We start from the raw sequence: 25,018 nt of genomic DNA on the forward strand, positions 1-25,018 counted from the left end.
AATAAGACTTGTTTCTTTAGATATTTTTGCCATGACGCACATGATGTGACCAGTTACAGTGCTCTGACAAATCCATCCGTACTCCTTTACCTCTTTCAAAAAAATAGCATACCGACCCACACTGATCGCTCAGTGCTGCTCAGTGGAAACGAGGCATTGGGAGCATCCTCTTCCAGGCTTGTGGAAGAACTTGCTCTGGTCAGATAAGGACAAATTTGTAAGAATCCAGCCTATATGCAAAAACCAATGCGCAATGGGAATGTAACTTAACCCTGAACACACTATCCCTTACTGCGAAACATAATGGTGGCAGTCTAAAGCTGTGGGAAGCTTTTCACCAGCAGAGACAGGAATTATGGCAAGAGCTAATAAGATGAGTGGAAATAAATACAAGGAAAATCCTAAAAAAAAAAAAAAAAAAAAGAAATAGAGAGGTTGCAAAAGATTTAAGACTTGTACAGAGATTCGCAACAAACCTAAACATACTGCCAGAGATATAATTGTTCAGATATTAGCGTCTTCATGTGTTAAAATGGTCCAGTCAAAGTCTGATCCTCTGATTCAAATGAATGGGAAATAAATAATTTGGTGTATTTTTGAGTAAAAAAAAAAGACTGCATGCATCATTTTTCATCTGCCAGCCAATTCTGCCTTACTTGGTGTTGATCTGTCACAAAAAGTCCCAATGAGGTTTATGGACGTCACGTAACATGACGAAACATGAAAAGGACCAAGAGGGTTGAATGCTTTTAAGAAACGATAAGGACATTCTACATGGTGAAAACTTAAAATAAAAACACCATGTGTTGTTTGCACATGAAGCAGCAGAGATAATAAATTACAGCAAGTTCATCATTTCCCAATTTTATCAGGGCACGTCAACCATGTTTTCAGTCTCTGGCTATAGCTCTTGTTCAGCTCGCACAGCTTTTTCAACTATGGCGGGACATACATTTTTTTAGACGTCCAAACAGTCATTAGACTGCACTGATTATACGTGTGTCTAATAAAATATCTGTTATAAGAAAATTAGATTCTGTCTCCTAGAAGTGGATTAATTGCCTCTATATTCCCTCCTCCATATATATCCTTCCATGACCTTGTAGGATGTGAGATGTTTCATCAACACCAGAATGACTGCAGCTAAAACCTTGAACAGATTTCCATTTTGAAAAGATATTTAGCCTTCCTATTACTACGTGTGACTTAATGACTGAAAACGGTCTCGCAGTTTTCGGAAGCCCCAACAAAACTCCTAAAACGACTTCTTTGTAGAGCAACAACAGTCCGACTAAGCAGTGCAGACAAGACACTTTGTGCTGCGAGCTGTCACTTTAAGCCCTGTTAGGGGGGTATTTACAGCCCGAAGTACAAACAAGACCATAAAACTGGACCCGCTTCACCTCCCCCTCACCCCTTCCTGCTTCTTTCTATTAAACCTGTGGTTGAGCAAAACCTCAACAGACAGAAAGAAACAAATTAGTGCATGTTGTGGGGCCAATAAAGCCACGAAGTGAAAATGTAACAAATATTAAACAGCTCGCGGGATCAGCAACAGCTACGGATGAAGGCACGACGCGGAGCGCTGGAGTGTTTATGTAAAGACGATCAAATTAATAGATATAAACGCAGAACTACAAACACTTATAAATAAAAATAAAAATAAAAAAAAGACGGACGCAAATACACATGCACGCCACATCCTCTGTTACTGGGCTATTTTCTTCCCCGCTGTTTAGCGTCTATTCTTGGAGTCGTGTTTGTGCATGTGACCCCCGGTCTCTGCTCACGGTCAAATGTCCGACTGCCTTTTCATCTGGAGAGTGCGTGTGTTTACCGAGTCGCTCTCTGTCCGTGAGAGTGTCGCACAGAGACCGAGGCCATGTTGACACCCACTGCTCCACATTACTCACACACTTCCCTCGTCCTAAATCCCAGCCATCAGTCGCTTCTCTTTTCACCTCAACCCCATTGCCTTTCATTGAGGAATCCCTCCATTTTGCTTTATTCTTAAAGACTTTCCTCGCCTTTTTTCCTTTCATCCGTGCTCTTTTCACCTAAACCTCGTTTTTTCTATCGGCTCTCTGTTTGCTTAATGAGAAACATAACCGTGTCTTCCCGCTTGTGACCTGTCCTCCTGTCTACTCATGCCTCACTGCCGCTGGGAACTTGCTTCACATTTCATCACTTTCAGACATTAATATACACGGCAAGATTTCCTTTTCACTCGCACCTAAATGTCAATTGGCCACATGAAACTTTTGTGTTTTGTTCAATTGATTTCCTATGACTTTCTGTTGACAGCTGTTTGCTTTGGTCTATTCATCCCTTGGTCAATTTGTCCACACTTTTATGCCCACGTGTTCCACGCACACCTCTGTTTTGTACTCATAAACAAACATTTCATGTATGACAAACGACGTCTTGCTAAAGGTGCTGACCATAAACTTCTGCATATTTCATAAATATTGTATGTGATAGCCCGACAGCCATTATTATTTCACCTCGTCTGCCTTGACCAATGCTCCACTGCGACTGGAGCACTGAAACAATTAAGCCTACATTTTGTTGTGTATCAATCACTAAAAGTGACACATGCTGGCAGTATATACATGCAGCTCTGGAAAAAATAAGGAGACCACTTAAAATGATCAGTTTCTCTCTGATTTTACTTATCATTGATATATGCTTGAGTAAAATGAAAATTGTTCTTTTATTCTATGAACTACTGTCAACACGTCTCAGGAATTACAAGCAAAAGTTTAGGATTTATTTGCATAAAATGAGGAATGGTCAAAATAAAATAAAAAGATGCAGTGCTTTCAGATCTCAAATAATGCAAACAAAAGTTTATATTCATTTAGAAAAAACAATACTAATGTTTTAACTCAGGAAGAGTTCACAAATCAATATTTGAGTTGTATATAAATATCCTAATATATTCATTCATTAGTATTTTGAGCAAATGCCGTCCATCGTGGAGAATAATTTTGAAAGTACTGTCCAGTGCTCGTGCATTTTCCTGTTTGTGATTGTGATACAGGCTGCATGGTAGCCTACAGCCACCTCCTACTTGCACATATGATTTGGTTGTTAATTGGTTCCTTATTATTTTAAAAAGTCTCATGGCAACCTTGAAGTGATAAAGTATAATGCAAAACCAGGGCATGGCAGACAGCAAAAACAACCAGCATCTGTTTGAGTTTGATTACATTCGTTCATATTTTGTTGCTCAAAGTAAATTTAGCAGATCTGTCTGCTCATCTGAAGAATGCCTCTAATGAGTCACTTAAGCGTCTAGCATCTTAATTGGCTGCTCTTGCATAAACGATTGAGAGCCCATTATGTTAGTCGCGATGAATCAGCTCTTCGCAGGTAAAATAATGAAAACAAGATAATGATGGATGTACCAGAGTAAAAAAAAAAGAAGAAGAAACAAAAGCATAATGCCACAATAAAAAGAACATATTCATTTAAATGAGTCAGAAAACTGGGTTTGTTCGCTCCAATTATTCTGAGTAAACAAAAGGAGCCAAGAAGAGGCCGGTCTGTCTTCCAAACATAGCTGCAGGCTACTATTACGTGTATCGACAGCATGCGGGTGAACATCTGTTCATAATATGGCAGCAAAACGGCAGAGATCTACTCCATGAGCCGACTTGAGAGTTACTTAACAGATCCAAATAATGTAAAAGCAGGATTTAGGAGAAAGCACACGAGGGAGGGACTGCCTGGCCGTGTTGTCATTAAGCAAGAACACACTGTCGAGACGACATGCCGAGAGCAACGGCGGGGAGGGAGGTGACCTCAGGTGAAGCCGAAGTGTCTCTACTGGTGCAACACAAGCCGCCGCAGACACATGGGGTTCTCATTTGTTTCCATCACCTTTGAGGCTGAAGAAAACAACACGATCAGGGGTAGAAAGACAATGGCTGCAGCTTGTATGAGTCACCATGTCACACAAAAACACACACACACGCACACACACACACATTCTCCCCTGGGTTGGGCTTAGAAAAGAACATTCCCTCATTACAGCAGCAGTTCAAAGGCGATGTGGGAACGCTTTGCAGTTTCTATGGCTCTAACTTGCTGCAGGCCTGAAACGTCCTGCTGACTACTGTCCCGATGCACAGACACTCTGACCGACAGTGGAGCGAGTTGCACGCACACAGCACAGCAGCTCTGTCCGTTTCAATGAAGCAGCAGCGGTTAATCAGAAAGTGACTGTAAAAAATTAAAAAAAAAACGTACCCCGAAGCTTTAAAGCACACAAGTTTACACAACACCTCCTGGGAGAGGAGGAAAACTGTTTAAGACGATGGGATTTCAAAACAAACAAGCTGCAGGCGGAAACTGAAGCCAAGCAGAGTTATTAGCTTCATTTTAAAAAACGAAGAGAGATCGAGTGTCGGGCCTTCAACTTTGGCTTTTCATCCGCCGAGATGCGTCCAGCTGCAGAAAGGACGCAAGTGACCTTCTGTATCGGCGCTGGAATAACCGAGGAAGGCACGACGGGAGGCATTTCCTGCCATGCAGAGAGAGCTCTGAATGTGGGAAGCGATTTTTTTATTTGAACTCACGTAACCCTCTTCTCTTTATCGTCCTAAGACTAGCAGACTCTCCAACCGGACTGTCAACGCTGGTCTGCTCAAAAGGCTGTGGATAATCCCTGTTATCAAAGCATGATTTTTCTAATTATCTTAATAACGTACTGACCCATTTCCAGCGCTGAGGCCGGGCCGTTAACTAAAGTGCATACAGCGTGTGCCTGGTTGTGCTAGAAACGGCACAGGACAGTTTTAATAAAACAACACTATTACAAATCCCAAAAGGTAAATGCTTAAATATTACCACGTACTATTCAGTAGAATATTTGTGCAAATTTGCTTTTTTAAATACTTAAAAATCCCAAATTACTATGTTTAACGTTGATGTAATGCAGAAATAACATGAGAAAGTGGAACATATTACTTACGACCTTTCAAATGAGCTCATTGATCCACTCGGCTTTCTATTTTTATGAACTGGCGTCCATAAAGTCCATTATAGTTCCTTTATCTCCTCGCAAGCAAAATCGCAACTGGGATTAAAGAGCTGCATTGTTCATACCTCCTGAAAATCTGTCACTTAGAAAAATGAGAGTAATATGTTCAATAGCATGTTAATAATTTGACAAAAGAACCAGGTCATAATTCTGTCATGTGCTACAAAAGCAAGCAAGTTGATATGTTACAATTATGATTTTGTCTGTATTTGAGAGTTAATCAGTTGTCATATCTGCCTATTTTCTTCATTCCTCCTTCTCATCTGTTCATCCATCACTCTGTGACTCTGGTATTTTGGACGACGTCATTAGAGTCCGGTGTGACCATCTGTCGGTGGGAGACTCTGTGTCCAGCTGGACATGACATGCCAGTTCATAACCAACAATTATTGCACTCTGGTCCTTTGCGATAGGAGTACTGCACACACCGACGCGACATGTTGTATGATTCTTGGAAAAGTAATGCCGACCAAATACTGCATCCACTGATACTGCAGTGATGATTGCATCTTCATGCAACCTGTTGTGCTGCAGTTAGGATGAAAAAAGCAGGAAAATTTCTTGTATCCAGTGTTTTGAAGAAAGTTTCTAAAAACTGACAACAAACGTCCTTAGTTGTGAGGTAAAAGAAAAAAGAAAAAAGAAAAGAAATTTTTCTAAAAGCACGAACCAAATAATTAAAAATGTAGCTTAATACATAAACTATGTACTAAATCAAAATATCATAACACATTAAATTGACCAAAAATAAGGTGGGTAGCATTGTATGCTATGATTTGCACCAGAGAACATTTGTTTTTTTATGAGCTATACCTTTGAAGTATTAATCACTTTACTGCCTTAACTGATTATAAACGTTTCTACGGTTTGTCGTTCAGAAGACGGCACAACATTCAGTAAGCATAGCTTTCACTAATTTGAACAACGCTCATTCAAAAGGTGAAATGTTTTATTTTACAGCGTTCGGCATTTTAAAAACCAACCACTTAAATTCTGAAAGTTTGCTCCACTAAAGTATTTAAAGTATATTCCTATAAAATAACATAATTGTTTAGGGTCAGCGGCTCCTCTGTCATTACTACCTTATGAATATGTATGAACCTGACGGCCTACGTTTTACAACTGCAATGAGTCAGAGCCTGAAATCTCACTGCTCATATGTACGGCTGCAGGTGTGTGCACGTTCCTGTGAAAGTTCAGAAGGTGGTGCGCTCTATGTTTCTGGTAGGTGCATGACTGTCTTTCTCAATACCATTAAATGCCAGTAAATGCTATAAGCATACATGTGGCTGTGAGGCCATGTTTCCACATAACATGAACAGACAGTTCTGTGTTTCCAAATTTCCAGATGGAAGTTCCTGGGGGAAGGCAGACATACAGTCATCCTGACGGTCTGCTGCCAAGTCCCCGCCACACATCTATTTGCTGTTCACACACACGCACACGCACACACACATACACACACACACACACACACACACACACACACACACACACACACACACACACACACACACACAGCATGAAGAAGTAAATGCAGATACTTTGGCACTAACATTTTGAGTAAGGAAATGCCCGTGCGTCCTAAAAGGTTTACCAAAACGAAACAACAACAAAAATAAAATAAGTGTGGATAAATGTGCTTGAATAAAAGAAAAAAATAATCAGATGTGAGATCAAAGGTCAACGTTACTCTATACAACTCCGCACACTTTACATACCACTACAAACACACGTTTTTGATTTGACGCGGCCCCTCCTGCAGCAGCAACAGTGCGACTGTTTGGGTCTTTGAAGCTCAGAGCCACTAAAGCTCTGGGAGACTCTGGATTCGGTCCTCGCCCCGTCTCCTTCCCTCAGCCTGCAACTAATGAGCAGTTTTCCAAAAAGCTTTATTATAAAGTCAGAGCGGGGAGTGTTGTTAGTTCTAATGATTGCTACAAAAAGTCCTGGGCCTCAACGTCAGCTTAAGTCTGGTGATTTCATCGGCTTTTGGGAAATTCTGGTCCTCTAAAGCCATCCAAGTTTTTTGTTTTTTTTTCCAAGACTTCCCAGAATTTCGAATCCCTCTCCGCCCTGCTACCTTTTAGAATAAGGCAGAGGAGCCTTAAGACACAGAGTTTTTAGAGAGAACTTTACATTATATATTTGACTTTACATGTCTGAAGTCCCTGTGTTTCAATAACATTCCATAAATATGTGTTAGATTCAAAGGAATAAGGATAAGATGATGGATCATATGCCAAGGGCAGCGCTGTCATCCTGAGGTGTCTGCATTACAGCCTGCATTACTCTGATTCACCCTAAATGATGGACGCCTTAGATACCTTCCCTTGGAGTCATAATTGTTCTTTAAAACCTATGCATTCATAAGAGATTAACCTTAAAAACCAAAATCCTCTCATCATCTCAATCCCCTCTCCTTCTACCAGGACATATAAGAAAGAATGTCATCTATTTTTAAGGATATTTAGCAAAAACTGACCTTTTTGCCACCAGAGAACACACCATATCCTCTGGAGCAAATGTCAACACTCTTCAGACTAGAAGTTGTTCCTGAGGGAAGAAGTCTTAAACCTAACTACTTTCAGTATTAGTGTGACAAAAATGATATCAGATAAGTTATTTTACAGGAAACTGCATATTTTGCATATATTGAGACGTGTCTGCAGATCATCCAGCCTGCGAAAGAGCGAGAACGAGCAGGACTTTAGTAGACATATTATAGACATTTTCAAACACGTCACAACAGAACCTAAAGTGAACACCATAATTCAGAAGTTACAAAAACAACTAAGGGTAGTCCAAGTACCAGCAGGGATACTTATGCCACAATTTGAGAACATTGGCTCTAGCTAATGTACAGAAATACAGCTGGTTTTGTCATGTTAAATGCATTGATATATTACTGAAATTCGGATTTACAATAACTGCTTTACAAAGTGTGACGTTTCCAATCTTCAATCCATTCATTTCTAGACCTTATTCCCCCCCGACACCTACAGAAAAGTAATGCTAACCCCTCGGCAATGCTCTTCTTCATACCAGGAGTTCTGTAAACTACATTTCATAGAGCAGTCAGATTAACATAACAAGGGGGCAAGTCAGATTTAATGGAGGCTTTAACTACACGACAGTCTGCAGAATCAAAATTAAACTGTTAATTTTGCATTACAGTGTGAACAATACGACAGCCTCATTCTCCAGAAAAGCAACAAAAGAAACCATCATATATAGAAAGTCTCCAACAGGTTAAAGCAACAACACGTTCACAGTCTGTCCCAACCTATCAGCACACTTCATATTTGAGGCCCTGTTCATATCAGCACATATGTGACACCACATCTCATTCGCCTAAAAATACATGTATGTAATGCTAAATATTACCCCGTTTCTGAGACATACTGACTAAAGTATTTATTTTTCCAAAACTGTATCTCAAAGCTCTTTGTATATCTGTATAAATAAGACCCGGCTTGAGCGGTTTGCAGCCTGCAGGCAAATGCAACATGCAGCGGCGTCACAGCTGCATATTTCTCTACCTAGGGCTGAAAATACCCCTTAAAAAAAGAAAGAAAGTTCTTCTGAGTTGCTGAGTGATAAAAAAAAAAGTCTGTCTTAGTTTTATCACATACCACAAGTTTATTCTGTAAAAAAAGAAAAAAGAAAAAGAAAAGAAAGGCTGAGAAGGCATAGAGGGAACTCTGGGAAATAAATAATTTACAGAACATTTCTTTCTGCAAGCAGAGAAATGACGTCAGAAGCTGATAAGTGAGAAATGCCGGAGATGAAAAGAGTGTTTCTTGGCTCCAACCCTGTAGTGTGTTGTAAAGGATCATTTATATATGTACACATGCTTGTATGTAAAGTGACTGAACTTCAGGGCACGTGAACACAAACATACAGTCTTCTTCTACAGTGTGTGACTTTTCAATAAGGAAAACAAACATCTATTTTTAGCTTCGCTTAAGTTGCAATTATTGACGTCTTTAGCAATCTGCAGACATGTTGGACTACATATCGGCTGCGGCGCGCCGCCTTTAGCGCGTGCGTGAACGTGGGCGTCTTTTGGGCATGTAACCAAGAAAGTTATCAACAACAACAAAAGCGACTCCCGACGGGTTCCTATGAGCGCTCTGCCCACACAAGTCTGCCACTGGATAGAGTCGCCGTCTATTGTGAAACTTCACACAATGCCCCTACGAATAAACCAGTAAATCGCTGCTGAATCACATCGTTGCCATGATAAAATTACAGGGTAATTATAGGCCACATCAACGTGAAGTTCAACGTTTCTTAAATGATTGCTTTTTAGACGTTTTCAGTCTTTAATTAGGATGCAGGGGGGAAAAAGCGCTGGTTTGTGTAAACACGGCATTTGGATTGTAATACTAGCATTGTAATTGCAGAACAATTTTGCTGATTTTTGTCAGCTCTAAGAATAACTGCAGTGCCTGGCGCTCGGTGCATAGGATTTGACTACTGTCTAGGAAAATCATTTAGTGCAATCAGCGTGACTCGGTGTGTGTTATTCACCATTTTCACAGAGTCGGATTTCAGGAATTTACTGCGTGCATTACTACTGTTACTTACAGTAACTGAGGCAGGATGGGAATCCAGAGCTATTTGCGTGGGCAGAGAACACAATCAAAAAAGCTCAGCAGAAAACTCATAAAGGGACTCGGTAATCTGAGACTAACCCGATGGAGATCTTTTCAAGTTGCTGTTTCTTTAGCACTAAACTCCCTCTACGCATTTCTATTCTTCCCTCATGACTCAGCAAGCAAACACAGCTTGATGCACGAGCAGGAAATTTACTGAAACTTCTACCACTCATTAACCATCGTAGCGATGGTAAACGAACAGCGTGAAGCCGGCCGATGACAGGGAAAAGAATGATCGATGGGAATTTGGCATCGTCCAACCAAGAAGAAGGGAAAAAAAAGAAAAGAAGGAAGGAAAGAACAAAGCTGACATTACAGGCTGAAAGAAAAGACAGGCTGTGAAGAAAAGCCTGGCAGATTTGGTTCGCAGGTGATATGACCCCAGCTGCAGCCTTTGATTCTCTTCAGTTCAAACACATAGCAGGAGAATCACCTCACCGATGAAAGAAAGTCGGTGATATCAAGCTACAACATCTTGGATCTCCCAGGCGGGGAGGATCTGACACATACATCATCAGCTCCAGCAGCAAAAAATATGTAAAAAAGGCACACATCGAAGGGTGTCGACCAAAAATCAGAAAACGTCCGGTCATCATTTAGTTTGCTCCGGGTTTCTTTTCAGTACATAATCAAATATGAATCCACACAAATGCACACACCTGCAGCTCCTGCAAAGCTAAGAAGAAAGAGAATCAAAATTTCTCCCTTCGCCCCCTCGAGGGGCCCTGACCGACCTGGTCAGATGAGGAGGCAAAGAAAGATGAAATCTGCTGTCAGGATTCCCTGAGCAGATCACAAGACAGATGAGAAGAAACGCAGCACCTTGCAAAACTAGTCAAACACCTCGAGATTTTGTGCAGATTTTTTGATGATACAATCAAGAACTCCAGTGCATTGTACTGGGATTTGAGACGGCAGATCCAACACAAAGCATTGCATCGTTGTAGAAAGGATTTTCACTTTTGCCTTACAGATAAAAACCCGAAAGTTGTGGCAACGGTACCAAACACACATTGAGAGCAACAAAAGTACGATTTAGAGATAAACGAATTCTGATGTATGATGGCCCAGTCAAAGTCCAGACCTACATTATTTTGGGAGTCTGTGGCAAAACTTTTAAAGGAACTGCACACTTCAAATTTGAGTTCATGCAAAGTATGAAAAATTACAGAGAGACTGAAGAGAAGAAAGAACAACATACAAGTCTGGTAACAGGGCACATGCCGACCTCCCTTTTATACATTTTAGCTTGCATCAAAAACATCAAAACAAATAAAACATCGGCAGTGAGAAGGCATAAAATACAGTCTCAAACTGTAATTTCTTAAACTGTCACAATTAATCTAAGCAGCTGGAGTTGAGTAAATAAACACATTTCCTGGATTTCAGGGAAAAAAAAAACACGACAGGAAAGAAAAAAGGCAACAAATATCTGGTCATTGCTACACAATGTAACCACAAAGCTGTTCCAAGCGAGCTCTTTCTTGAACAAAGACAGAGACAACGTCTCTGGTGTCCCAGAAGAGAGGAGAGATTACGAAAAAGAGCCCGGTTTGAGGATTTCACAGTTCTCAGCAGGCTGCGTGGCTCTGCTTTAACTACCAGCTCGAGTTACCTTTATCTGTCTGGTGTCTGTGCATGTCTGGGGGATCCAGCAATGTCTGTAACCATGGAAACCTCAAGGACGTAGAGCTGACAATCATAGGAACTGCTGGCATATTGTGCAGATGCCACAGACATTAAGGCTTCCACATGCATAAGAAGAAAACCTCACGATCAAAGCGAGGAAAAAGTCTTGCCTTCGACATCCTCGAGCGTCCGCTCGAGGATGTCTCTTTGTTTTGTCTCTTTGTTCCATTGTTATTCAAAATAAATATTTAAACTTTTAGATTTACCTGAGGAGGAGACAGGAGCTCACTCACAATACGAGATGTTTGCGTGGTGTCCAGATCGTCAGAAAACTCCACCGCAGCTGTCAAAGTTCGGCACGCTACCAAAGGGGAAATTGATCCGTTTGTTTCTTTCTGTACTCAGTCTTTTTCTCGCATCGCTAAAAATCAATAGCCTCCACAGAAACTAATAAGATGTGGACTTACAGTCTTTGTGGAAGCCTTCCAGGTTAAAAGAAATTACTTCTGAGAAAATGATTAAAAGTGTGTAAACAGTCTGCCTACACTCTTTTCCTCCAGCTCTAAAGTTAGCGGCACAGCACCCTGAGGACTGGAGAAGATAGTTCTTGGCATCCATTTGATTTGCAGGAACGTATAATCTCAGGGTAAATATTCATAAAGTCCACCACTAACTAAGAAAAGCAAGAAAACACCCTGGAGAGGTCGCCAGACAAGGTGACTGCTGGTCGTTTACACTGTCACATTCAAGCAGACTGATGGAAAGTCGAGTGGAAGGTAAAAGTGTAGTGGAAAAAGGTGCACAAACAAAAGGAATAACTACAGACTTGAGAGGATTGTGAAGCAGAGTCCAGTAAAGAGTTTATAGAAAACTCACAAGGTGTGAACCAGAGTTAGTCGGTGCTTTAAGAGCCACCTCAGACAGAGCCATCCTGGACATGCGCTGCAACCTATTTCACTGTTGTTGGTTTTTTTGTGTGTAATTTATAGACACTAATGAGCCGGAGAAGGTATCTGAGTTAAGGGGGAAAAAAAACAACTGGACTGTTGCTCAAAGGTGCAGTTTTTTTATCAATCTTTAAAAAGCCTGACCTGCTGATTTCGATTTTGGCCAATAAGTTTTATTTTTTTGTCTGAAGTGTCGCCAAATATAGCAAGAAAATTGCTATATTTAGCAAGAAAGTTGCTAAATATAGCAACTGGTTGAGGTGACAACTTCACTGTTGTCAACTGTGAAGTTTCAGACACGGGCCTGTGTTTCAGTCAAACCTCTGTCATGTAAGAGATTGGTTTGATTTTTAGACCTTTGCTGAAGTAGATAAGATCGGTGGACAAGATCCGCTCCACATGCAAGTATCAGCCGATCACCAATCTTCCAAAATGAAGGAAATCGGCTGGCTGATAAATCAGTGCAACCCTAGTAGCTTACGGTTTATGAACACACTTTTCACTGGGATGACGTCTCTCTATTAAAAACCATTAACTTAACTGGTCCTTCTGTTATATTCCAATTTTTTCTCGAAGCTCAATTTTGGATTTTGAATGAACTACCTTGTCAATTAGTCTACTTTATTTTTATATATATATATATATATATATATATATATATATATATATATATATATATATATATATAAAACTAAATATAGATATAACTATTGTTATAACAGATTATAATTATCCTCCTGTTATTGTAACAGAATTAATAAAAATAAAACGCAGAGTTAACGAGGTGCTGGTAACAAAGACATGTTCACTCAAGCTCAAATTAGCCTTTGTGGGGATAAAGATCATTTGGATTAGACGAGCTTGGCTGAGCAGAGAAACCCTAATGAGACAACAACAAAGAAAAAAAAGATACAAATGAGCCTTTTTGGAAACTACAGATGGTGACAAATGTAGTTACTGATCCTATTTATTTTAATTGAAAAAAGCAATACGTTACAAAAACGAGAGCAAGAGTGCATCTTAATTAGACCTTAATGTTTCCATGTTTGGGGAAAAAAGTTAAGGAGTAAAATAAATATGCAGAAATTTTGTCTGATGGTTTTTTTAAGCTGTTTTGATCATTTTTTGATGTAAATTTTTTTTTTTTTTTAAAGCCTAAACAAGAGCAAATTCTTCTTCAACCATTGCAAATAATGCCTGAATGTATTCCTGGAATATTCTGTTGGCCAAACTCCGTGCATGTATAAGTGTGTTGCAAAATCAAACAACATTGAAGACGGTTTCTGACAGTTGACTTCATATGTTTGTGACGCTAGACGACTTTCCTGGGAAACTCAGTAACTAATATCTTTCCAAAGCCCATCAAACACACACCCAAATGAAGAAACACTTATTGGAGAATAAATGACCCTTTATGCAAATCCAACTTTTATGGCATCACGATAGCCTCACTACACAAAATGTGTTAAGTTAAGAAATAGTATCCTTCCGAGTGGAAGGAAGAAAGCATGGATGGAGCATTAAACTGCACTGGAGTTCACACACAAGCACAGCCACTAGTGGTCAGACTGGAAGGCATGAGGGAAGCTGGAGTGTGCTTGGTACTGACCAGTTCATCGTACACTGCCTGCCAACAGTCCACCGCACACACGTATTTAAACACACACCACTGCTTCGTCCGACCGCAGCCGAGCGGAGCGCGTCCGCTTGTGTGTCTGTCTACGTGTTCCTCTGCAAAACGTGACCTTCTTTCTTGGGCCTGAATATCGGCGCGCGCCGCCGGCTCCGCTACGCTGTCCTCTGAGTGTGCATGCGCACGGAGCGGGGGAAGCAGCAGAGCAAACAATGACGGGCCTCTCTCAGCCTGTGTTTAGTGACCGAGATAAAGGCTGTCATTCCTCTCGCAACACCAGCCCACTTCCGGCTTCCTCCAGCCAGAACGAGGAAGAGATGCACTTAAGCCTTGACAGTGTCAAAGCAATCTTATCTCGCCAGTGACGCTCCTTAAATGAATTAGGATTAAAGTGAGAGGAGAAAAACAAGGAAGGGCAAACTAGTACAACTGGGTCATTTTCACTCCCCTAGAGAGAGATTGCTACTTCCCTCCTCCACCTCTTTCTGTCCTCCCAACTCACATTTTAATTTACTAACAGCTCTGCAATAGCTGTACTCTGCCCTGGTGTACAGACTGGCACGGCAAACAGAGGCAAAGACTCTTTGCTTGTTTCCCCAAGAAGGACAGACAATATTTAGACTGAAGGTCTATTGCCAAATGGGTGGATTTATCCAAATCTCTTGTATTTTACTCTCTTCTCGTTGTGCAACACACTGGATACTGCATTTCCTTTACGTTTCATCGAGCTCTGTCATACAATTTTCCATCCTTTGGTCTGTCTTCCTCAGTCTGTGGTCAACTGTGAGACGCATGGTCTGCCCACACTGACAAATAAAAGGGAATCATTTACCCCAGGCATGTTGTTAGTTGATATGTTGTGCAGTTATGGATGTTGCAGGCTCGAACATCTTGCACGCAAAGCAGCCGAAGGCGCCCACTGCCAGCCCAATGATGTCACATCTTTGAATTCGTCTCATGACCTCTCATGAAAAGTATCCTTCTCTTGGCCGGATACCTTTCCAAATTCCAAGCAAGAAGGCCTCACCTATAAAACTGACACCATGACAGATTTGTGCTGATATTGGAAACCACGGTTAGTTACATTTCAAAAGTTAAGCGACCCCAAGCATAATTGTAAAAAAAAAGTGAAAGTGAAATTCAGGAACTCGTCAATCAGGAATTTACATGTATGCATGAAAAAAATGGATATTTCCAACCCCGACTGCAACCCCCTAATCAAGTGTTTCTGCTGCTTTAACCAAACCAAACAGTGCTGAAAGTATCCTGTAACAAAGCAGCCATTATAGTCCACAACTCAGGCCTATTGAGGTCTGCTCCAAGCTCTTAAAGTGCCTTCCAGAGCACTTATGACACTCGCTGATCATTTTCCACACACAAAGTAGCACATAAATGTGAAGAAAGAAAAAACACTTGATGTTCTTTGTATTTTTACTTTGACAAAAATCTAACCTATCCTGCAGGTACTGTTGCAAGTCTCTTGGAGGATTTCAGCTTCAACAATACAATTTTTACCCTTTTTTTCTTTTACCTCAAGCTCAACCAAATTGGATTGAGGTGAGGGTTTCTGTCTACAATCAATCAACTAATCAATCAATTTTCAAGGTCTGGACTTTTTTCCATACCATTCCACTGATACTCCGGTGGAAGTTGTTGTTCTGATGGGAAGTGAAACCCTGCCTCGGTCTTTTGCAGACTCCAACATGTTTTATTTCACGATGGGCCAACATTTAGCTCAATCCATCAGCTTCGACCAGCTCCACCGTGTGCCTGCTGAAGAGAGGCGTCTCTACAGCATGATGCTACCACCACCATGTTTGAAGCTTGGGATGTTGGGATATCTAAGGAATGAGTAAAGTTTGCAAAACTTCATAGCTTACCTCTCTACTGCGTTTTAAATTACACAGCTAGATTGCAAAGGGGTTCTGATAGAACAATGATAGAGCAATTCATTGGGCTACCATCTGCAATTCCAATGAAATACATGGTGCTTTGCTTTAATGTAAAAGACTTTTACAAGGTACTATTACTTTTGATGGTAGCAACAACTGTGCTGTGGCATCACTTAGGTTGTCAAGATGCCATACATCTGCTTTCCAGACATTTAATCAAAGCCGAGTCCTGACTCGCAGAAACTAAGGGCTCCCTGCAGAACCACAGCCACACTCTTAACTCCTATATTCTTGCAAATTCAATTTAACTCATTTTTATGCGGGACTGGGTTCATCTGGGTCCACAGCCACAGAAGAAAGAAATGATGAAAAGAGCAGATGGTGTAGAATTATCATAAAATGTAGCAATATAACATTTTTAGCCTCAGACTGATTCATGTCTGAAACCAGGACCAGGAGGAACCACAGAGTCACTGAAGGTGGTGGTATTTCTTTCTCCCTTTTCTCTCTTATTTTTTTTTCTGTCATGGCAAGTTCCCTGCCATCGGAGGAATGCCTTGTTCTTATTCAGATGCGTGTGTACATGTGGGTATTTGTGAAAGTCTGAACAAAGAGGGCCAGTGTTGACAGCGGGGACACAATCAAGCACTCAATGGATAGCCATTAACTCATCACACACACACACACACACACACACAAATTCCAGAGTCCTCAGTTGAGAAGCATTGACATTCAGACCCAAGCAGCCAATCAGCATGTTTCACCGCATCCACAAAGGAACCAGTCAATGAGCAGCGAGGGGGATGTTGGGATATTTGTGAATCAAAGATTCTCATTCCTGTCTCAACAATCTTCCTCCTCCTTTTACTTTATTCTAGTTCCGTTTTTGTCTTTTCCCAGGGTGGATCTCCAAGTGGTTAAAGGTGGAGAGGAGAGGCCACTGGGCCCAGTCCACCTCCCACTCACTCATGTATGAATCGCCCTATTGTGGGTTGGGTTCAGCGGCAAACGCTGTTGCTTTCAATTTCAAAACTTAGTTTGGACTTTATTTTGACAAAAACTTGGATCTCATTCAGTTGCTGTTGTTGCTGGTTTGGCCTGGATTACCATGAACACCAGCTATGTGACAGAAAAACAAGCTAATTTATGGGTTTTATTGCTCGTAACTATAGTTTTAAGTCACATTGTGGAGTGTCAGAAAATGACTGATTAAAATGAGTTTCCATTGGTGCAGATTCATATCAACATACATATATATCAAACTTGGCCCAGATGGCTATTTCTGCTGCTTCTTTTTCCACAATGACTCCATAAATTAAGTGCTCCTTTGTCTTATCTGTACAACCATGAGTAGCAAACTCAGAGATCAACAGTGGGCAAAACAGAAACGAATGAGACGATGCTAAGTCTTTAGCAATAACAGAGCATAAAATACAACTGAAACAGCAAATAAAATGAATTAAAAATGTTCCACCTTGCCAAAGCAGTGATTTACAAATGCATCTACTGCAGGTGTGAGTGGAAAACAGTAAAAATTATTTTTTCTCTTAGAGGAAGAATATTTATTTGAATCTTTTGTTAAATTCCCTAGTGACTGCAGCCTGGTTTATGCCAGCTAGCTTTGAAGTAGTCCTTTTATCCTTGTCTGATCTGAATTTCTCCTCCTTCATTTTCCCTGAATTGCCCTTTCAAAATTCTAAAGAAATCCTAAAGACATCACAGACTCCGTCAAGGATTTGTGATAGTGAAGTTGTTATTTTTTTGTTGTTGTCAGATTTATAAAGACAGTAAGTAAAAAGATTTCTAAGTATGTTCGACAAAAGCAGAACTTGTAGAGTTTGCAGCCTTGGCTTATTGAGACGCAGCTCCATGTACCCCAACACACCAACTTCTCTATATCACACACACTTTCCCTGTCATGTCTTCATTTTTAGCATTGGGCAGCATTACATGGAATATGAGTAGACCACCCACACACACACACACCGAGCAAATCCTGCTGGAAAATGTGAATGACTATGTGCCTAAAAAGGCAGAAAAGTGCTAAATACAATAGCGCCTTGTGCTGCAGTGATGAGTAACACAATTTGGTGTGTCCATGAGTGTGTATGTAGCACATATGCGTGAACATGGGTGTGTGTTATTCCAACAAAAATAGGCGACCACATGTGGGTGCAGAGAGCATTAATCACAGATTTAATCAATTGGAAAGCAAAACGTGTGAAAAACCGACGATTTGCTCTGACTTTTCATGCTAGCAGAAAGCAGAGATGCCACCAAGTCAGTTCAAAATGAGTTTCCACTTCTGTTGCTTTCCTGTTACGTACTCTCTTTTATTGACCACTCTCCTATTATGTCACACGTCTGTGCAGAAGAAGCTTTTACAGGTTCATTAAACGATCGCAACTAATAAATGAGCATTACTATAAAAATATCTCATTCCTTTGTAATTTACTTCCAAGTGGACAGACTCTTCTTTAATCTTCTAAAGTGCCCTTAGCAGTATTTCTCCAGGTGCTCAGAGTCTTTTTTTTTTAATTTTCTTTAAACATGCTTTATTTTCATTCATTTTTTAAAATCATGTTCCTGCACTTCACCGTGAGTTTTTCTTTTTCCCCATTTAAATCTGACATACACTTGAATTGAGGTATTAGTACATTGCATCAAAAGAGATGCCAGGTTTTTCTCACTGCCTGACATTAATTCAGACTAAAGTTTTTCTGTTTTACACCTTTTAGAGCTGGCAAAAATTATTTCTGTTTGCTAAATTGCAGAATAATGAATGAAAAATATTGTTTTGAGATTTTATTTACTGTATAGTTTCAATATTATGTGATACAAGTCCCTTTTCTACAGTATAACTTGAATAATAGTTTGCTGGAGATTTCCCCCATTCCTCCTGAAAGAACTGGCGTAACAGAGTCAAGTTTCACGACCCCTTGATCACCTTTTCAGTTTCAGTTTGCACTTCAAAACAGCTAAAAAAATTCTCTTCTGGTGGTTTAAAGTGCTTTTAATAACATCGATATCATCTATGTTTGAGACTCGATTAGAAGAAATGAAGCTCTTGTAGAGTAGCGATGTTGTCAACAAAATAATCGGTTTTACACAAGTACCCCAAACCACTTTTAAGTTGCTGGGGCCACATGAATGCTGCATAAAAATACCAGAGGAGTGACAGACAAGATTCAAATGGTTTCTAAGCTCTGTGAGTAAATGGTGACATGCGACTCATTCGCTGCGAAAAATGCTAATGTTAGCAAGTGCTTTCTGTCAGTGCTACTTTATCGCTTAGAATTAGTCTGGTCTGCATTATACCATTCTATTAAAATCTGAAATACTTGGACTGAATAAAACACAGTCTTTAAAATGCAGTTTGAGATTCATAAAACCTTTATTCTATTTGTGAAAAGTGGCCTTTTCAGTTCTTTCAGGGGGGGGGGTTGCCACTGGGACACGCCTAGCTTGAGATAAGCTTGAACACTGCAATGCATAGACTTCTCAAACCTGGGCCGAATTATTCTACACTAACTACAGATTATTCAAAACCTATTTTGAGATTAATTTTCTCTTCTTGTGGAAACAACAAAAAAAACATTCTTAGTTGTCCTGAAAGGTTTGTTAAAATCTGGTCTTGCTACGTTATAGTGAATCTTCCATTTTTTCTATGAATTGTTGCAAATTTTGATATATACCTCACAGAATATATATCTAGTGTGCAATTTGTGACTCCAGACCCAACCTCCTTTCTCCATCCATCTGCACTGAACCACCAGAGCCACAGTGGTTGCTGCCAGAGCTTCCAATCGAATATTTGCCAGAGGCAGTCATACTGCCCCTTTCCACCTATGCTTGAAAAAGACGAAACCCAACTTAAAACCGGCTATGAATGGATGGCTTCACACACAATCACACACACACACACACACACACACACACACACACACACACACACACACACACACAAGCACTGACAAACTAAGAGCTCGGAGCCACAAGCACGTGTGAAAAGACGCACATGCTTGAGGAAATGCAAAGAAACCGTGGCTCAGATTTATACAGCTCTGTAATGGAGTCCCACTCTGATGCCCAGCCACCCACCAATCCACCCACAGACAATCTTGTCATGCAGAGAAGCAAGAAGAAGACTAAAATAAAATAATGTTTTTCACCAGAGCAGTACTTGTAAGTCAAACAAAGTAGATACGAACAGAAATCCTCAGTAAATATGAAGCCAGGTCTGCCACCGATCAATTAAGGAAGGAGTACATTCAAAGTGCATAAAATGAAAAGTGTAACCAAACCAAACCAAACTTTTTCCCCTGTGGGTTGTCGTTCTTGGATAAGTTGTCACACCCTGAGGTAGCTTGACATCACATTTCACTTCAGCAAAGCATGGATTTGCCAAGCTGTGATGGGAAGCAAAACAGATTTCTCGCTTTCTCGCGCAGATTCCCGCTGTGTGTGTATGGTGTTAACACACATACACACACGCGCATTCGAACTGATGAAATGGTCCAAAAACACCACAGGTAGACGTTATCTAATATTCACTGTCTTTTAAATGTCCCTTCTTTAAGTCAGCATGTAAAAGTTTGGCTCCAAAGGCATAATAAATAAACCCTAAACAGCACCATGCCAAAGTATTTTGTTTCCGAAATTCTTCTCTTCTTTTCCTGTTTGTCACACTGAAATGTTTATGTTGCATTTGGGTTACTGTCTCTGCATCGTATTTGTTTTGTTTTGTTCAGCGGTTCTGAATGCTGCATTCAAACCATACCAATGGGTCAGTAGGTTCCTGCTGCGCCTGCTTGAAAAACTTGAAATTCTCACATTGATGAGAAACAGAACAAAAATGCTCTCTGGTAGCGTAACGCATGTATTTGCAGATCAGGATTTGTGCCTTTTAACAGATTTGATTTGCATCTTGTTTACTTACTTAACTAAAAAAATCAAGGATTTAGGCATGAATAGCAGTAAGGTTACTTGAAGCAAATTCTGAATGGAAGCAACAAGTACCCTCTGCACCTGTTGACAGTCCAGAGGGTAATAAGGGCAATAAAGCTTAATAAAATCAAAGATCAGAAATTGGCCACCACATAGCTGGAAAACGGTTCATCTCTACATCCCAATGTAGTACATAGAAGGATGTAACTTCACGCTCTGAATCATAATTGGTACTTCCAGTAAAATACTGCCTCAACAGGCAGAAGTGGGTACTGCAATAACTAAATTACCATGTTGGGCTGGGTTTGCTAACAAAATGCCTCAAGGATTTGGTATTTCTTAAGATGCAAGTCTTGGGCGTAGACTTGAAACTGAATTAGTTATTTTTATGAGAACATATGTTGTCACACAAAAATAAAATTTACTTATTATTTTGTACTTTGCAAATTTGTAAATCAAATTTTAAACCACTAGAAACTATAGGGTAAGAAGGATTTTTTTAAAAAGCTAGGTGTTGGGGCTTAAACGTGTTTTTTATTGTTTGTTTTTTTGCCACTGCAATAACAAAATGCATTTTTTTTGGTTTCCTTAGTGAAATCCAAACAAATGGCTGTTAAGACAAAGATATGTCATTGCAATTACTCTGTTGTTTCCTGTTTTTATTCAGGAATAACACCATTAAATCAGAGATAGACATTACATCTAACTTTTTATTTTCATACATAAATCATACTGGTATAATACTGCTTTTTTTTTTTAAAGATATTTCACATGACGTTTTCTGTCACAACCACTGCAAGCTGCACATTCTTTCAAAGTGCAAGTTGTAATTTCCTGCAAGAAGCAACAACCTGTGGGGTCTTTTGGGAAGACAATCACTAACTTAACTATGCATCATGTCAACATTAAGGCAAAAACAATCACAAGAATATCTGTGAGTATCCATGCCAGATGAAAGAAGATGTCTAATGTGACACACAGGCTCGCACATACACACACACAGAGGCTTCCAGATTCCTCAGAGTTCATGAAGAACTCTCTTTGTGGCCCTGCAAACGTCAGTGTGTCCAAATAGGCTCAAGTTTCAGCAGGCGAGTTCTTCTAATTCCTTCTCTTTCAGTCACTGACACACACACGCACACACACACACACACACACACTTATTCAAGCATCTATCATCTTGACAAAAATACACTGGACCTGCCGGGGAGTAACAATAAAGCTCCGGTGAATTGTCTCTGTCTTCTGACCCAATATTTGTTAATACTGAATTGCCTTGTCAAGAGTGGTGGTTGGATGCACAAAATGGACTGTGAACAAAAAAGAATTTCCTGACAATAAAAAGGCTGAAAAAAATATATTTAACAATTGGCCACATAATGAAAAACAGGCTTTTCTGCTTAAGCCATTTAGTTTTTGAATCAGCGCTGATGAATAGATAAAATTGGTCCAGAATAACATAAAAACGAGCCAGATTGCTGAGATGGGTGGACGTGGAGAGAATGGAATCAAAGTTTGAAAAAGGACCGCAGGTCTCTCTCAGTGCGTGTGTGTGTGCGTGTGCGTGTGTGTGTGTGTGTGTGTCACATCTATTCTAGGAGAATTCCAGAGGGGAGACCCTGTGACTGACCCCCACCTTCTAGGACCTGGCAGGATATCGCCAAACAGCAGGCGCACATACACATGTGAATGTGTGTGCACACATACACAAACGCTCACCTTATAGGAGGGCTGAAGGACACATTGGAGCCAAATGAGTTGCATTACAGCACTGCAAGCACAGCATCATTCAAAACAGTAGAACATTTTCAGATTTCTACTTGGTTTCTGAATATTTATATTTGTCTCTGGTAAAGCTTTTTTTAAAATCCGTTCAGCTCAAAGACTGCTGCAAAACTTAAAAATGTATTTATTAATGCAACCAGAGCTTTTGAAATATATTCTGATTTCTAAATAAACAACCAAACGCTCGAGAGGGGAGCATTGTAAATGCAAGTCAGAAAACAGTGGGGGTTGTTAACTGCTGTTGTGGCTAACTGTTGTTAGCAATGCAAGCTAACAAATAGCATATTTCTCTTACTTTTCTCATTTAAAACAATGGCAGCATGTTTACTGAGCTAAGCGTGTCTGGTTTAAAGAGATAAACCGTCAAAAGTGCAAACAAATAATTAACATTGGCCTCATTCACCACATTTTCATATGCACACAAGTCAACTTTTCTGACTGAAATTCCAACTTCTTAGGGCGTTTTTGAGAAAAAGAGATTGTACTGAGATGTGAATCATTTTTCTCAAAGTTATCACACCATGATAATCTCATACCAGTCCAAGCCTACTTTCATACATAACTGTAGTAGGCTTGTGTTGGCCAGCTGATCAGCAGTGTGCAGGGAAAAGTGAAGCAGGGCTACCCCTGCATTACTCAATGGAGAAAACTCCAGTTCACACCAACACTGTCTCTGGCAATGCATGAAAAGGACTTTAAACGGCAGGAAGTAGCATGATAGAATATCTGTGGTTATAAAACCACAAATATGTAGTTTTTTTTTTCTTAACTTAGCGATTAATACCGGTAACTGACCCGTGCTCACTGACAACCGATTTTCTGGACATCTACTGAAAAAAATAATGTAAAAACTGCATCTAAGCGGATTTTCCTTTCCAAAATGAAGTTAGTTTCCCTCTTAAGCTTTGAGCACATTGACTAGATCTACACCACTTGTTGTTAGAGCCCTTCAGGTGCCTCACTACAGGAGTCTTGGCGCAAGATATCCCAACTTCCTTTCACACAACTGGAGGTTCCCCACTGATGAGAGGGCACGAGCGCCCTCGATATGCGCACATACCGCTCAGCGCGCGGGGACCCAAACGTGTCCAAAAAAAAAACCACACACACAAAAAACGCCCAATTCATCCTGGAAATTTCACACATAAAGCCCAAGTGATATTCCTACAGGGCACAACACAGCGAGGGAAGCAAGCAAGTTTCCTTAAACAGAGAGCAGAGGAAGCACTCACTCCGACACCATCGTCTTACCTTCCTTCTCCGCCGCTCACTCAGCCGAATCCCCCAAAAACTCTTGTCACGACGAGGCTCCGCGCTACCCGCAGAATCAAACCAGCTGCGGCTCGGCAGCCGAGAGACTAGACGGAGCAGAGGTTTGCTCCAACACGCAGGAGCTCCGTGTGTGTACGCGTCTCTGTGCGTGTGTGTGTGTGTTTCTATGTGTGTGACAGCTCATGGAGAGAATGAGCAGCGAGAGGAGAACCGGGGAACTTAGGGGGGAGTTCCCGTCAACAGACCGGCGGGGCGGGGGCTTCAAGAGACTGACGGCCCGGTCGGTTTTTTTTACGTTTACAAATCGTTTGTGATGCTCTGAGTGCTACATTCACACGGTAGCTGCATAAAGGTAGGTAGGTAGGTAGGTAGGTAGGTAGGTAGGTAGGTAGGTAGGTAGGTAGGTAGGTAGGTAGGTAGGTAGGTAGGTAGGTAGGCAGGCAGGTAGGTAGGTAGGTAGGTAGGTAGGTAGGTAGGTAGGTAGGTAGGTAGGTAGGTAGGTAGGTAGGTAGGTAGAATTACAATTTGTTGCGTTTTCAATTATACATATGCAAAGATACTTCACATACAATCCTATTAGTTTTTTTTAAAGTCCCTTAAGAAACTGCAAAAAATGTTCCAAACCTTAATTATGGGTTGAACTGCACATATATTGTCGAAAAACACACTTTTTTTCTCATATCTGGCATCGTGCAACACAACTCGACTGGACTGTTAAGCTCAGATGGTTAAAAAATAAAACCAACCCCTTCCAAACTTTCCAGATTATGTTTTATCAGGATTCAAGGGAAGAAAAACAACAATTTCAAAAGTAGGCAAACTATTTACGATACGAACAGCAGTCAAACTTTCTGAGAGAATAATACCAGAAGTCTTCTGACGGCTACAAAAAGCATGTTGCTCCTCTGCATCATGCTATGGGATGTTTATCCAAATATCAGTTTAAAGTACTGAAAGCGATTAAGATGTACTCTCTTACCTGAACTGTTGAATGTAAAACAAAGTATTTTTGTCCAAATGGCAGCGTAGCACTAATTATATTAGTAGCACTAATTATATCTGCAGAAACAATGTCCTCAGCAGGGCAAAGTTTTGGCAGAAATAACACTCTGGATCATTATTGTCACACCTTTTAATCTAATCGTACTTTTGTAATTAGATTGAAAGTGTCAGACTGCTAAAGCGCGTCTGAAGCAGCATGT

General features: G+C 40.5%; 1 protein-coding gene across 1 annotated transcript in view; it reads right to left on the bottom strand.

Moving 5' to 3' along the window:
- ppp2r3a (protein phosphatase 2, regulatory subunit B'', alpha) overlaps positions 1 to 24,036 on the bottom strand; it is a 65,906-nt gene extending 41,870 nt beyond the window's left edge. Inside the window, exon 1 of the mRNA XM_008399219.3 lies at positions 23,796 to 24,036. The gene's annotated coding sequence lies outside the window, so the exon portion shown is untranslated. The remainder of the gene's footprint in view (positions 1 to 23,795) is intronic.
- Between the last annotated feature and the right edge of the window lie 982 nt (positions 24,037 to 25,018).

Source organism: Poecilia reticulata, chromosome 22 (genome assembly GCF_904066995.2).
Source record: "Poecilia reticulata chromosome 22, P_reticulata-male-v2, whole genome shotgun sequence".
Taxonomy (NCBI): domain Eukaryota; kingdom Metazoa; phylum Chordata; class Actinopteri; order Cyprinodontiformes; family Poeciliidae; genus Poecilia; species Poecilia reticulata.